This window comes from Pan troglodytes, chromosome 12 (genome assembly GCF_028858775.2).
Source record: "Pan troglodytes isolate AG18354 chromosome 12, NHGRI_mPanTro3-v2.0_pri, whole genome shotgun sequence".
In the NCBI taxonomy this organism is placed as follows: Eukaryota; Metazoa; Chordata; class Mammalia; order Primates; family Hominidae; genus Pan; species Pan troglodytes.
The window spans coordinates 60,043,251-60,058,280 of NC_072410.2; the positions used below are offsets into that span (position 1 = coordinate 60,043,251).

Consider the following 15,030-nt stretch of genomic DNA (forward strand, 5'->3'; position numbering starts at 1 on the left):
ATGTTTGAAACAAAGAACGGCAGTGTTTTTAGTCTTTGGGGAAAGTACATGGTCATGGTACATGGCAGAGGATTTTTTTTAATTGCAGAGGATTTTTTAGATCAACACATATATGGGCTTGAACATGGGCTCTGCCATCTGCCAATTAGCTGCATGACTAGGGTTGGATACTCTGTGCTAATAACAGTACCTACTTCCTATGGTTGTGGGCAAATTGAATAAAATAATGTACATAAAATACTTCTCGCAGTGCCTCTCCATAATTTTGAGCTATAAAGCCTACTTTTACATGACTAACTTTTAAAGAGTCTTGATACCCTGCATTTATTCATAGTGTTATAGTATACAATGTGTTTTCATATTTGTTACCTTTTTTTAATTGCATTAAGCAATGGTATAAACTTGAACACTCTTGGGATGGTTTGCAGATATGTTACTCTTTTGGAACAAATAATTAGATGTCAGCTTTGGCAGTTATCACAGGGCCTCATCTTAGCTCTTACCCACACCTTGCCCCTGTCACGGTTTTTTCAGGGAGCTGCCAGTCACAGGCAGGCTGCTTTTCTCAAGCACACTGGCATTGAACCAGTGTAGCCACTCTCACCCAGACAATAGTGGGAGCTTGGAATAAGTTGTTCTTAGAGGTCAGAGAGAGGCTCAAAGACTTCAGGGGTTCTGTCAGGTAGGGTTGCCCTTAGGCAGCCTCTGGAACAGCCAGCCTGCCTATCTGATCCCCTCAAGCCTGGGTCTCAAAGTTTCACATGCGTTGGAGAAGATCTGCCCTGCACCATGCCCCTAACAGGGTTTTCCTTGCCTGCTGCTTTGCTTCTGCCAATCTTCCCGGAAAAAGGGTTGGGGAGGCAGGACTCTATCTATCTTAACACTTTCTTGTTCAGACAAGAACTCCTGGAACAGTGTTGTTCGTCAGTGTGACCATGACACTTGGCATTCCTGGGGTCATGGCACTGCTTCACCTCCCTGGACCCTGATGGGACCTGTTGAGTCTTTCTATAGACTTGATCTTGGATTTTCAGCTTCCTCCTAGTGGGGATGAGGATGCAGTTCTGACCTATTGCCTAAAGCCACTATGAGTTTCCTGGAAACTCTTTCTTCCCCAGTCTAGGTCCCTCTGTAATATCAGCCATGGACTCTGGACACGGAGCCTCATGTCTAGCTGGGAGCAAACTTAATCCTACACTGACTGCCTTAATGCTTCTAGGGTGGTTCCTATATGCCATTTACCTCCCACTCTGTAAGTCTAAGAGAAATTTCATCCTTTATTGGTAGTAAGGACACATTGTTTTTCGGGGGGAAAACACATGAAACCATTGCTTTTATTGACCTTCTTGAATTTCCAACGGCATGACAAGCTGGGACCACAGCTCTCTTGAGTTGGCAGGGAGGCTAGTGAGTGAGGGCCAGGCCCAGTCATGTGTGTAGGGGCTCAGGATGGAGTTTGGAGGAACTTTCCTGTATGAGAATCTGGACCTGGGACAAGGGTCTAAAGCAGAGTCTAAAGGATGCAGCCAGTTGTCTTATGGTGTGGTCTTTGCTAGTGAAAGGCAGAAGATATTCCAAGGTATGATTAGATTGGGGGTAAGGGATGAATGGAGGTTGCCTACATGTGGCCAGGCTCCAGACAGAAGGCTTGTTTACGGGAGCAGGATCCAGGCTGAATAGGTGAAGAGAGACAGAACACTAGGGCTCCCATTACTAGCTAAAGTTGTGAGCAGGGTCAGGCATTCAACAACACATTTTAAAATACAGCATCAGGCAAATGTATACCTGATGCTGAGAGTAGCTTGAGCATCAGTCTACATTTCTTCCCATACACCCTCTCCTGATTATTTGTCTGCTTTGCCTGCCACTCATGACCATGATTTGTTTGCTGCCCCTCCTAAAATATTCAAACCCTGTACCTGCCTTCAGCTTTGCCTGACAACTACCCTCCACCCCACTCTACCTTTGCTTCTCATCTCTGGATATAACGTTTACTCTAGGATGTTTCATGTGCCCTAAACCCATCATTTCCCCCTCGAATCTACTGCTCCTCCAGTCTTCCCTGTTTTACCGACTGACACTGAAGCTAGAGAGCTGAGGGTTATCATAGTCTCATCGTACCTCTCTATCCACCATGTGCATTATCACTCTGGTGATTAGCCCATCTCTATTCCACGATGCTCTTGGGCTGTGGTAGACATCACCAGTGCCTACCTATATCCAATTCTTCGTTTCTTCCTGGGCACACAAGAGACTCTACTTCCTGACCCACTTCCAGTTAGGCAGAGCCATAAGACTAGTTTGGGCCAATGAAATGTGAATGGAAATTCATTTATTATTACTGGTCTAAGGCGGTGAAAAGCTCTTTCTTGATTCTCTTTATCTGAGACTTTTCTCTTCTACTGTTGTGTTGAATGCAGAGATGTTATGTTGAGGTGGTAGAATCACCGAATCAAAGAAGCCTGGATAGCAGTCATGGAGGGTGGCTGCCTTGGAGAGATGCTTAGACCTGCAGCAGATGCTGCATGATTAAGAAATAAACTTTTGTGTTAAGCCACTCAGATGGGATCATTTACTACCATAGCATAATCCAGTTCATCCTGACTAGTACAATCACGAAATCCTGTTGATTTTACTACCTCATATTATTTGAATCAACTTCTCCTCTACAGTATCTCTGCTGCTGTAGCTCAGGACCTCAACATCTCCCACCAGGACTAGTGGAAAAGTTTTAAAACAGTCTCCTCATCTCCAGTTTGACATTCCTCGAACTCATTCTCCAGACACACTAGAATGGTCCTTGTATAATTCAAATCTAATCATGTATCTTGGGTTACCCTGCTTTGTTGGCTTCCTGACAGTGGCATGATGAATAGTGCCACATGACAGGGCTTCTCCCCAGCCAGCCTCATCTCCCATCTCTCATCTCCTTCCATTTTATAACCAGTAATACTCACATGTTTGTGATTTCCAGAATAATCCATGTTGTTTCATGCTTCCATGCCTTTGTTCATGCTGTTCCATTTATCTGAGACGTCTTTATATACCCTTCACTCTCTTCTTTGCCTGGCCAACTCCTATTCTTCCAGACTATGTTCTAAAACCACCTTTACTGAGGTTTCCTGCTGGATTTAATACCGCTCCTTCATACTCTCACGGCATCATCTGCACACGAATGAACACATTATAGTGCATCTGATTATTGGTCTGTCTCCCCTGTGAGAGTACAAACTTGACTAGGTTGATACCGGTTAGACAGTGGGTGCTCAGTTGTAGGAAATGCTGAGGTAATGAGATTCAATGATGATGTGGACATTCAGGGATCATCTTTGGACACAGATCCCCAGTATGATGGACTGTGATGTACACCTGAAAGTTCTGGCCTGACAGCTTCATCACTGAGATGGGCCTCTAGGTCTGACAAGAGTGGGGCTGGAGGTTCTGACTTCATGACAAGCTTAATGAACGGTAGCCCCAAGGAATTATTAACTTTCTGCCCTAGTCAAGATCAGCTCAAGAACTGAAGAAATATTACATTGAATGGGAACTGTGAAGAGACATTACTTTGTGAAACAGGTAAGGCAGAAGCAGAAGAAAGACGGTAGGACCTGATATAATTTTTTTTTTTTTTTTTTTTTGAGATGGAGTCTTGCTCTGTCACCCAGGCTGGAGTGCAGTGGCACAATCTTGGCTCACTGCAACCTCTGCCTCCCAGGTTCAAGTGATTCTCCTGCGTCAGCCACCTGAGTAGCTGGGAATACAGGTGCCTGCCACCATGCCTGGCTAATTTTTATATTTTCAGTAGAGACGGGGTTTCACCATGTGGGCCAGGCTGGTCTCGAACTCCTGACCTCAAGTGATCTGCCCACCTCAGCCTCCCAAAGTGCTAGGATTATAGGCATGAGCCACCACACCTGGCCATAACCTTACAATATCATCAACACGCTTTCTAGATTAGGCTTAGGGAGCAATCACACAGTTTGGCTTTCTTGAACTACTATAATAATAAATGCAGTAGATTCTTACTATTCATAATAGTTATGTTCTATAAAGTCACTGACAACACTGATTAGCAAATAGTGAGCCAACACCCCTAGGGAATATAGAGGATTAGATTCCTGCAAGCCTCTTGTCACATTTTTGTTAACCAATCAATACATAATTATGTTTTATGTGTGTTTCTGTTTAAAGATGCCTTGTTTACTTTAATATATATTGTTGATTAACATTGAACTCATGGCCAACAACACCGTAACTCATGCCTGAACAAAGCTTATCTAACACATATTTTCTCTGTAAGGTGATTTTTGTGCTTAGGAACACTAGATAGCACTTTAGCACTACACTTGGGGTCCATCTTAAAAAGCAAAATCGGCTGGGCTCAGTGGCTTACGCCTGTAATCCCAGCACTTCGGGAGGCCGAGGTGGGTGGATCACTTGAAGTCAGGAGTTCGAAACCAGCCTGGCCAACATGGTGAAACCCCATCTCTACTGAAAATACAAAAATTAGCCAGGCGTGGTGGCACACACTTGTAATCTCAGCTACTCGGGAGGCTGAGGCAGGAGAATCACTTGAACCTGGGAGGCAGAGGTTGTAGTGAGCCAAGACTGTGCCACTGCACTCCAGTCTGGGAAACAGAGCAAGAGTCCATTTCAAAAAAAAAAAATCAAAACTATCAAGAAAAACACAAATGTGAAAAACATGGCATTAAATAGACTGCAAAAAGGACACTTGTTTACAGTATGAGAGCTGGAACAAGAATGCACAGCATCACCTTGTTTAACCTCAGCTGGGGATGTGTATGTCAGATGACTAAAATTTTTCACTGCTCTGTGCATGTCCATGAATGACAATGAAAGCACCATGAGTGTTCATTTTGGGGTTACAAATAACTTTTTTTTTTTTTTTCTGAGACAGAGTCTCGCTCTGTCATCCAGGCTGGAGTGCAGTGGCGTGCGATCTCCGCTCACTGCAACCTTCGCCTCCCGGGTTCACACCATTCTCCTGCCTCAGCCTCCTGAGCAGCTAGGACTACAGGTGCCCGCCACCATGCCCAGCTAATATTTTTTGTGTGTTTTTAGTAGAGATGGGGTTTCACCTTCTTAGCCTGGATGGTCTCGATCTCCTGACCTCGTGATCCACCCCCCACTCGGCCTCCCACAGTGCTGGGATTACAGGCGTGAGCCACCACGCCTGGCCCACAAATAACTTTTAGTGTGTAGGCAAATCCCTAAATATGAAATCCATGAATAATAGGAATCTATTGTAGCTTCAACACCTACCATGTGGCTTTGAGCTAGGTGCTTTACAAATACATATCTTGCCAAGTTTACCAACTTTTCATTCTTCAATGAGTGAGATGACATAGAGTTAATATGGTGAGCATATCCTTAAATGCATAGGCTATCACCATTGAAAAAAATAGGACTTTCTAGTAAGATTAGTGTCACACAATATTTATTTATTTATTTATTTATTGAGACGGAGTCTGGCTCTGTCGCCCAGGCTGGAGTGCAATGGCACAATCTCAGCTCACTGCAACCTCCGCCTCCTGGATTCAAGCGATTCTTGTGCCTCAGCCTCCTGAATAGTTAGATTACAGGTGCCTGCAGCCATGACCATCTAATTTTTGTATTTTTAGTAGAGACGGGGTTTTGCCATGTTGGCCAGTCTCGTCTTGATCTCCTGACCTCAGGTGATTTGCCCGCCTTGGCCTCCCAAAGTACTAGTGCTGGGATTACAGGGGTGAGCCACTGCACCCGGCCTCACACAATATTTATATTAAGCTTATGCATGCATTAGTGGGGTTGAAACTTGTAATAGGCTAGGCTTCTGCTCCTTTGGGAAAGTTCTGAGCTCTTGTAGAAAACTAAGAACACATTGCACACTCAGCAACAGAGCTATTGACTGATTATGCTTAAAGACCCTCAGATTGTGTACTAAGGTCTGAAGAGAATCTTCCTTATAGGAAAACATGCTTGGCAGTTAAGAGCACAATCACCCAGCTTCTGAATATTCCCAGGCAGCATCACTGGAGCTCAAAACAGTCAAGTAAACAAATTCAAAGAGACAAATATGTCTTTAAGGACACTGACTCGTTGAATGGGAAGCCAAATTGTCAGCAAGTTTTAGACAAATAGACTAAATGTTTTTGTCCCCTCAAAATTCATATGTTAAATCCTAATGCCCAGTGTGATGGCATTTAGAGATAAGGCCTTTGGGAGGTTATTAGGTCATGACACTGGAGCTGTCATAAATGAGATTAACGCTCTTATAACAGAGGCTCCAGAGAGCACCCTCACCACCTTCTGCTATGTAAGAACACAACGAAGCTGTCTATGAACCAGACACTGAATCTGGTGGTGCCTTGACCTTGGGCTTCCTAGCCTCCAGAGCTGTGAAAAATACAATTTCATTGTTTATAAGCCACCCAATCAATAGTATTCTCTTATAGCAGCCTGAACGGACTAAGACACCAACCAAATACCTGCAAAATGAGGATCTTGTCCAATTATCTATGTGCACACAGTCTTCCTATCTGCAGCTTGCTTTCCATTCAGGTCAGTCTGGACTCTGTTCTAAATTATGTGGTGCGCATTCCTTCTCCTCATCTTTATTCTTGCCAGAATGCCATCCTCTTCTTCAGCCAAATTATCTTTGACTAGCAAGACTCAATTCAGTCCCACATCTTCCATTAACCTCTCCTGGATCTCCTCCGCCACCCATAACTTCCTTGGATCATCCCAAATCTGGCTCACTTGTCACTTCATCTGTAAAAGGGAAGTAATAACACATGCCTCTCAGGACTTTTGTGGGACAGCGTGTGAATGTGCATACCTCAGGGCCTGGCACAAAGTGGATGCTCAATGTTAGTGATATGGATTTAGAATTATGTTTTTCATTTTGGTTCATAGGCATTAACCTTTTATTTTCCCTTCATAGGCAAATGTTATGAAGAAAATGTACATTGTGAAAGACAAGGCAATAGCAAGAAAAAGCATGCATGGGGCAGTGATTTCCAAATTTTGAATTTTATAGGCCAGTGCAAGAATTTTGGAAACTGACATCAGGTTGCTTAATACTTCCTTTTTGCCCAAAATCTTCCTAGTAACTCTTTAGACTTATATCATTTTGTTAACAAAAATAAATAAATTGTAAAAGCAAAAAGGTAGGAAGGACACAGTATCAGAAGTTTATATTCTGAAAATGAATACATTCAGTATCAGGAAAAACTCACCTTACTCTTTCACTTATCTGTTTTTTCATTCATTAGCCAAATATTTATTAAGTGATATGCACCAGAAATTTTTCTAGGTGGTAAACATGACAGGGAAGGTCCCTGTATTCAGGGAGCTTTCTTTCTTTCTTTCTTTCTTTCTTTTGTATCAGAAAACAGGTCATGGAAACCTCATAACCAACCAGTGTCAACCCAGTCACTGGCCCATGCACAGGCATCTGGAAGCTATGGCATGACTACTTAGACACCGATAAGAAGGTCCAGTCCCTGCTTCTAAGCTCTGAAGGAGGAAGCAGGAAGCTGTCACAACATGCAGAGACTGTGAGTGTAGAGGCAGATGAGCAAAAGCAGCAACCCTGCCCAAGCATCTTCTCCCTCGGGCCAGTGAGCGTGCTGGGCTGAGGACAAGCCCTCAGGCCATTACTCTTTGTGAGTACAACCCCTATCTATATAAATAGAAAGTTATCATTTTTCTAGAAGTTATCATTTTTCACCATGAAGGACAACAACATATAATTTAGTCCAAAGAATCCCAAAATACAGGGCACAAGTGATGTGAAACAGTTGTCAAAGTGTGGCGATAAGTCTTAAGAAAAGACAGAGGGGAATGAGATAGTCTCAGCCTGACTATATTGGGAGTTCCTCAGTTTGTTTCTCACCAGGATTCCAAAGAAAATAGCTGGATGTTGTGAAATATGAGCTTTCAAAAGTGCTATAGAAAACTTTTAGCACTGTTCAAAGCTGGAAGCACTCAGCCAATAAAAATAAGATACTTGCTCTTATTCTGAAATCCCAAATTAAACAAACTAAGGTCAGAGTAACAACTGTGTTTCACTCTAGCATGCCTCAGTGAGAAACTGGAGGAGACAGCCCTGGGACTGAAAAGCCCCCTGTACCACCTTGAACTGTTAGATTCAATAAGATGACATTGTATTTATATTGTGCTTTCTTTCTAAAAGTCACAATCAAGGGAATGTAGCACCTAACATAAACCATCAGAACTTGTCACAATACCTTCCATATGTAATATACTGAGAGTCTCACATGACAGTCTCCAGTATCCTAGCCTAAGATTTGTAAAATGGAACAAAAACACATTCTCTATTCCAGAGAAACTCTTCAGAGCTCAAATATGTGTTTAGGAGAGAGAGAGAGAGAGAAGAGAGAAAGAGAGAAAGAGAGACAGAGAGAGAGAGAGAAGAGAGAGAGATGTAAAAACCCAATGACATTTTCCAGGGCCTCAGTTTCTAGAACTTTTTCTTGCAGCATTGCACTGCAGAGGAAGAAGGAGGCAAAGTTTGTGAGTGTCAGCTTCCTGAACACATTGACAATAAGAGCAAAAAGAAAATGATCAAGAAACTATAAGCAGAAGGTTCCTCCTTGTCACAGCATTTCAGGAATAAAAAGAAAAAGATTTACTAAAATTAGCCACAGTGTTAAACCCTAAAGCAGAAAGCTTTAAATAAGGCAAATGGTCTAAATGCAGAGCTTCAGGCAACGTTATCAACTTCATGTTATACATCATAGCAAGCAAATTAATTATTCCCAGATGTTGGGATGAAGAATGCTGCTGAATTGTTTTGCTTCTCCAACTTTTCAGTATAAACACACACTCACAGGGTTACATTCCCTTTTTTGGCTCCCAACATGCAAGTAATTATACACTGTGCAGGATAATGTTGGATGAGCTCTCAAATGAATACCAAGCAAGTTCTGGGTTCTGTCAGCCTTTTGGATACCATGTCCACAAGCATTTTTTTCTGACAGTCTTTAGTAACAACTTGTAAACAAATTGTTTCTAGTTAAGAAAAATATTCAACAGCAGTACAACCTCATTTATAAATTATTCCAAACTCCTTTAGAGCTGGAGGGGGATAAATTCACCTTAAATATAGTGCAGCTCCTTTTTGCATCAAGAACAGTTTTTCTACAATCCTTGTGAGCAGGGCTCATAATTCATAATAGTTTTTATATTTTTACATTCCTTATGTTTTGCCAACATGTAAACAAAGAGAAGAAAAAAGCAGGTTATGAATCAAGTGTGAATTGAGAATGTGTTTAGGATTAAACACAGATTCTATGACCATGGCCAGAATGAAGAGAGTAAAGGGTCATATTTTCTAATCCAGCTCCAAAGTTTCATAGGACAAATTTCGGCTGTCAGGTGAGTCATGGAGGGATTTTTTAGGGGGCTACCTGGGGCCTTCACACTTCTTGGAATAAACAAACCTGATGAATTTGTCCTGGGTCTTCATATAATGAGGCACAGGTGTGTGTGTAAAATATAGAAGTGGGGGAGATAAAGACAACACAGGGAAAAACTTAGAAATGGTTAAAGAAAAAAAAACACATTTTTTGCAGAAGGGAGAAGTTCTGTAGTTCTGCCAACTGCAACACAAATGACAGGAAAAGTTCAAGGAAAGTTGATATCTAAAAAGAAATAAATAAAAGGAAATTCAATGAGAAACAATATTCAGGTCAGGTCAAAGCCTAGAGAAAAATGCTCATTCAGAAGTGGGCTGCCATCCTGCTTTTTCTGAAGTGAACAGCTGCTGGGTATTGAAACCAGCCCTCACGGTTGGGTCCCTGCCACCATGGCAACACTCTGGTTTCTAAGCTGGAGTGGCCAAGGCACAATGGGGTGGTTCCATGGCCCAGAAGCACTCTGGCTACAGATTAGGTAGGTTGTGTGTGTGTTTTTTCCTTTGTGTATATTTGGGGGACTTTGATTCCTGGGTTTGTGTTCGGCTATTGGAAACTTTTCTAACCTATCATAAGCCCTGACCTAAGCAGCAAATTTTCATGCAAATAGCAGCATGGAAAGGAAGAACTGAGGTGTTCAACAGGCAAATAATGTATTTCCAGTCTCTTTTAAATGATTTCTTACAAATCTCTAGCAGGTTCTGGGCATTTGTACCTGGTCCCTTGCATTGTACCTTTAGGATGTTTTTTAAAATAGTGCTTAGCTTGCTTTTTATATTTTTAGTTTATAATAACACATGATCCTAAAAGGAAAAGCTATCATAATCTTGTAAACTGAAAAAGTTAGCGAATAAAGACTTTGATATTAAAAATATAGCCTATAGCTTATATATTATATATGCAGAGCTCCAATAATTAGCACATTCAACTGTTGAATTCACCATCACGGTTTCATTAGTATTGCAAGCTAAAAATTTTATCTACTAGTTAAGTATAAAGAAAATTCCAAAATAATAACCTCATAATGTAGCATAGTAAGTGATAGCATAGACTTTAGAGCCAAAGTGCTTGAGTTCCAATCCTGGCATTTATTAGCTGTGTAATTTTGGGCAAGTTACTTAAACTGTCTATGACTTTATTTCCCCTCTATAGAATGATGACAAGAGTAATACCTTCCTAGTAAAGATGACTGTGAGTATTAAGTGAATTAATATTTGTAAAGTGCTTAAAATAGTGTTTGGTTAGTATCATGTAAGTGCTTAAAAATAAATAAGTAAATAAATAAATAATTTTAAATTATTTTTTAAATAATTTAAACCTTTTTTGATAGTGGGAAATGCCACCTTTGGAATTCAGGACAGCACAGTATATTTCTATATCTATATTCCCACTCAGAAAATGTTAAACTTCTTATTTACATCTAAGACTTGTAGCTCACTTGGAGTGATGCAAGGCTCCTTGAATTGATAAAGCAGCTTGTTTGTGAATTTAGCCAATTTGTAAGTGAGCAAGGGGGAGGGCTTTGAGAAATATATACTAGATCTTCTGATTCATTTAGATCCTTCAAATGCTTAAGTGTTCATTACAAGCACAAGGCACAGTGCTTGCTAAACTGAGCAAGCACAAGATGCCACCCCATGCTGAGATACCCATCGCTGTACTCTCCTAGCAGTAGCCAAGCAGTCTCAGCCTCCTAGGGATGGAAAGCCCAGCACTTTTTCACCTCCGTAACAGGTTGGGTTGTATCATTTCTACCATGGCTTGTTCAAGGGCTTTCCATTTCATCCTAGATTTCCACTGGTACTGAAGAGCCCACTCATGTGCTCAGATGCACAGTTTTCATGGTGTCCATTCATATTAGGCCATGCCATTTCTTACAAAGTGTGGAAATGCATTATCTTCTGTTGTGGGGCTGCCTGAAACTGGCTCTGCTACACAATCCTGTTCTTCTGTTTACACGTCACTAGTTGAGCATGTGAAGACATTTTGTGGTTAGGTGTCAATGGTTGCAAAATGCTTTCACAAATCTTGTTAGGATATTTGGGTGCATTCCAAACAAATATGCTATTCCACTACCCAGAGGATCTATAACTTTTTGGAATCCAGTCTACCTGGAGCTAAGAGGTTAACATTTTAGCCATTGTTTTCAAATTGAGTCACATATGTTCAGTTCTAAGAACAAGGATTAGAAGTCATTCTGGGACCTCAAAGAAAATCAACATCTATCTCAGTTTGCAAAATGGCAAAATTCTATTTGTATACAATGAGGGTGTTTCCCCCTTTACAATTATTCAAAATGGGGTCACATAAGCAAGGAAAAGTGAGTACATCTAAGCATAGGGCTGAGTGCTGAAAGGACAAAGACTGAAATTAGTAGGTCACCTCAGAGTTTAACATATATCCTGTTTTCTAAGAAAACAAATGTACTATCAGATCCAGTAAAACTTTCTGTGGAAAATATTTTGGAAGCCAGAAGCAAAATTAGAGAAAGGCAGTATTCCATAGTTAAAGGAAACAGAAGCTGCCACCTAGAAGAAACTCAGACCCACTGAAGCTATAATGGTTTGAGAAGACACGGAATTGAGCAAATTGACTTTACTGTTCCAGGAGGTTTAAATAGAAATCTTTAAAAAGCTGTCTCCTTTTTCTACATTTTACTCCAAGGATTGAAAAGGCCTTAAACAAGAATGTTGGCTCTAGTATTTAGCTATACTTAAAGCAGACGGGAAATTAGGAGGTGTACCTGGGCTTCAGTTTCACTTTGGACACTTGTCAATGTCTGAAAGGTTACTTTCCCTTTTTGAGATATTAATAACCATGGTGGTGGCAGCAGCAGCTATTAGCAGTAATAGCAGTAGAATTAGTGATAGAAGCAGAAGCAGCAGTGGTAGCAGCAATGATACAAAGAGCCGTGGTAGTAGCAGCAGTAGTACTAGTAGCAATAGCAGTAGTAGCAGTAGAAGTACTAATAGCAGCAGGAGCAGCAGCAGCAGGAGCAACAGTAGCAGCAGCAGCAGCAATAGAAGCAAAGGAGCGATAGTTGTAGTCATAGTAGCAGCAATAGCAGCAGTTTCCATTTATTGAGCAGTCTATCCTCAGACACTTGAATAGGAACTATATAAAGACTGTTTCATTTAAACCCATGATGACCTTTCAGAGTAGGTATTAATACCCACATTTAACTACCGAGGAAGCAGGACCAGAGAGGTTGTGTAATTTGTTCACTTAGTTAGAAAGTGGAAAATCTGGATTTTGAATCTGGATTGATTGGATTACAGAGCCTTGCACTGCTTTTGGGAAACAGATGTGGTATCAAGCAGGGTTTCTCAGACATGAATGTACTTATAGGAATCATGTAGAGACCTTATAAAAATGGAGATTCTGATGCAATTGGTCTGGTGGGATGCCCAAGACCCTGCATTTCTCACAAGCTCCTAGGCGGTGCTATTGGTCCAAGCACACTTTGACCAGCAAAGGGATAGTGGAAAGAAAGTATGCTTTCCAGTCACAATCTGTGACCTCAGTTTACTCATCTATAGAAGAAAGGGGTGTAATAAGATAATTTTAAAGGTACATTCCAGGCCTAAAATCCCAGTATGCAGGGTGTAATAAGGTATTAAGAAACCAGATCACACAGGAATGACTGTTAGCCGCATGAATTTTTAAACTGGTTTCAGCTGAGATGCTGGCTGTGATTTATGTATCTTCCTGAAGCATCACTGACAGGTGGGGATCAGCCACCCTCACTCAAATTACATTATTGTTAAGCTTTAGGCTGAACTAAAATCTTACTGAAAGAGTTCAAAGCACTTCTTTCCATAAGCATCTTTAAAGATTATGAATGTAAAAATAGTTTCTTATGAGAAGCTTAGATGGCAGGATTTTTCTTTTTAATAACAGAGATGAGAAGTCTCCAAAACCATAATGGTAGCACAATCCATAAAAATATGTTAATGCCTCATTTTAAAGTCTCACAGAAATTGAGGTTTTCTGAGTTAACAAAATAGACTTCATCACAGATGGTCTGAATGATAAAAGGAACCAGCACACTAGTGTAGCAAGACTAAAAACACCGCTCTTAGCTGAGCACGCTGAAAGCCTTTAAGGAAATCTTTCTACAAATAGCATTGTTAAGTGTTGAAGTAAAAATGGTGTTGATTGGCAAGGGCACTTCAAATGCTTTAGGCAAAGCTCAGGGCCATAGGTGTACAATTTTACAAGAAATTATTTCCAATTAAAATAATATTAAGACACATTTTCTCATCATCTTATGCCTAACACAAGACAATGACACCAAGGAAAGTAGTTTTTGCTCTCTTCCAAGAGCTACAGTCCAGATCACTAAGAGAGATGCCATGAGTTTCTTTTCTTTTTTTTTTTTTTAAACTCAAACAAGGGCAGGGGTTGCAGTAGAGCATAGTGGAGAGTCTATGAGTCTCTGAAAAAGGATTTCCTAATGGTGAGGAGTGTTAGAAACTGGAATTGGAATCCTTTGATAGGGCTTTAGAAATCACATAAAAATACACATCCATTCAGAATGGCCTAAATATATTTGTCTGAAGCAATCTAGTCAGGAAATATTTGCTGTCACAATATGCTTTTTATGGTCTGCAAGGGTGGCCCATATTTATTTAGCCAACTCTCAATTACCTATGGAGTGATAGTCAAACTTTCTGAGACATGGAGCTACTTTTTTATAAATAATTTCTTATGAAGAACCCCAAAATGTGAAATAGATTAAAAACAGAGCTACTCCATTTAAACTTTGGGAAGAAGATTCCCCTTAGACTCCACTGTAGACAACATGGGTTGTGTTCCAGCCATTAACTGCTGCTTAACATACCACCCCAGAACTTAGCGGCTAAAAGCAACACTTTATTATCTCTCTTGGTCCTGTTGGTTGACTAGGCCTAGCCAGGAAGTTCCTGCTTGGAGTCTTTCATGCAGTAACAGTCATGATGCCATCTGAAGGCTTTGTTGGGCTGGATGTCCAAGATGGCCTCTTCATTTCCTTGTCCAGCACTTCAGGTATCTTTGGATTCTTTCTGTCTCCATGTGGCATCTCATCCTCCAGGGCCTTTTAGTGTGGTTTGTGATTCTCACAGCATGGTGATTTCTGGGTTGTCACATTTCTTACACAGCAGCTGTCTTCTAAGAGACAGGAATTGAAACTGCCAGGCCAATTCATGGCTATGCACAGAACCTGTACACCACAACTTCCATTGTATTCTGTTGTCAAAGAAAGCATGGGGACTTCCAGGTTCAAGGGGGTGGAGAAATAGCCACCTCTTGATGGAAGGTAGCAGTGCCACATTACAGAAGAACATGTGGGATGGGAGATATTGTTGCAGCCATGCTTGGAAAATGCCATCTGCCACAGTTGAAAAGCACTATGGTAATAAGGATCTGAAATAGTGTGGAGAATCAAAATTTACAAACAATCATAGGGTCTTCTTAAAAATCCCGTCCTTATTAGAGATTTTAATTATAATCATGTACAAAATTAAAAGTAGTGTTTGGTTTTATTTATTTTCTCTATTAGCAGAGATATTAATGCTATATCCTATTGGGCAAAATGTTAAGAGCTGCT

General features: G+C 40.9%; 2 long non-coding RNA genes across 2 annotated transcripts in view; one reads left to right on the forward strand and one right to left on the reverse strand.

The window, feature by feature from the left end:
• Positions 1–2,336: 2,336 nt before the first annotated feature.
• Positions 2,337–6,846, reverse strand: LOC134807905 (uncharacterized). The gene is made up of 3 exons (XR_010149496.1): positions 6,489–6,846; positions 2,958–3,165; positions 2,337–2,521 (listed from the first exon to the last, which is right to left on the reverse strand). It is a non-coding gene; the product is annotated as an uncharacterized LOC134807905 (long non-coding RNA).
• A 2,923-nt stretch (positions 6,847–9,769) lies between these two features.
• LOC107973482 (uncharacterized) overlaps positions 9,770–15,030 on the forward strand; it is a 49,534-nt gene continuing 44,273 nt past the window's right edge. Inside the window, exons 1-2 of the long non-coding RNA XR_001715814.4 lie at positions 9,770–9,918; positions 10,593–10,631. This is a non-coding gene — a long non-coding RNA (uncharacterized LOC107973482). The remainder of the gene's footprint in view (positions 9,919–10,592; positions 10,632–15,030) is intronic.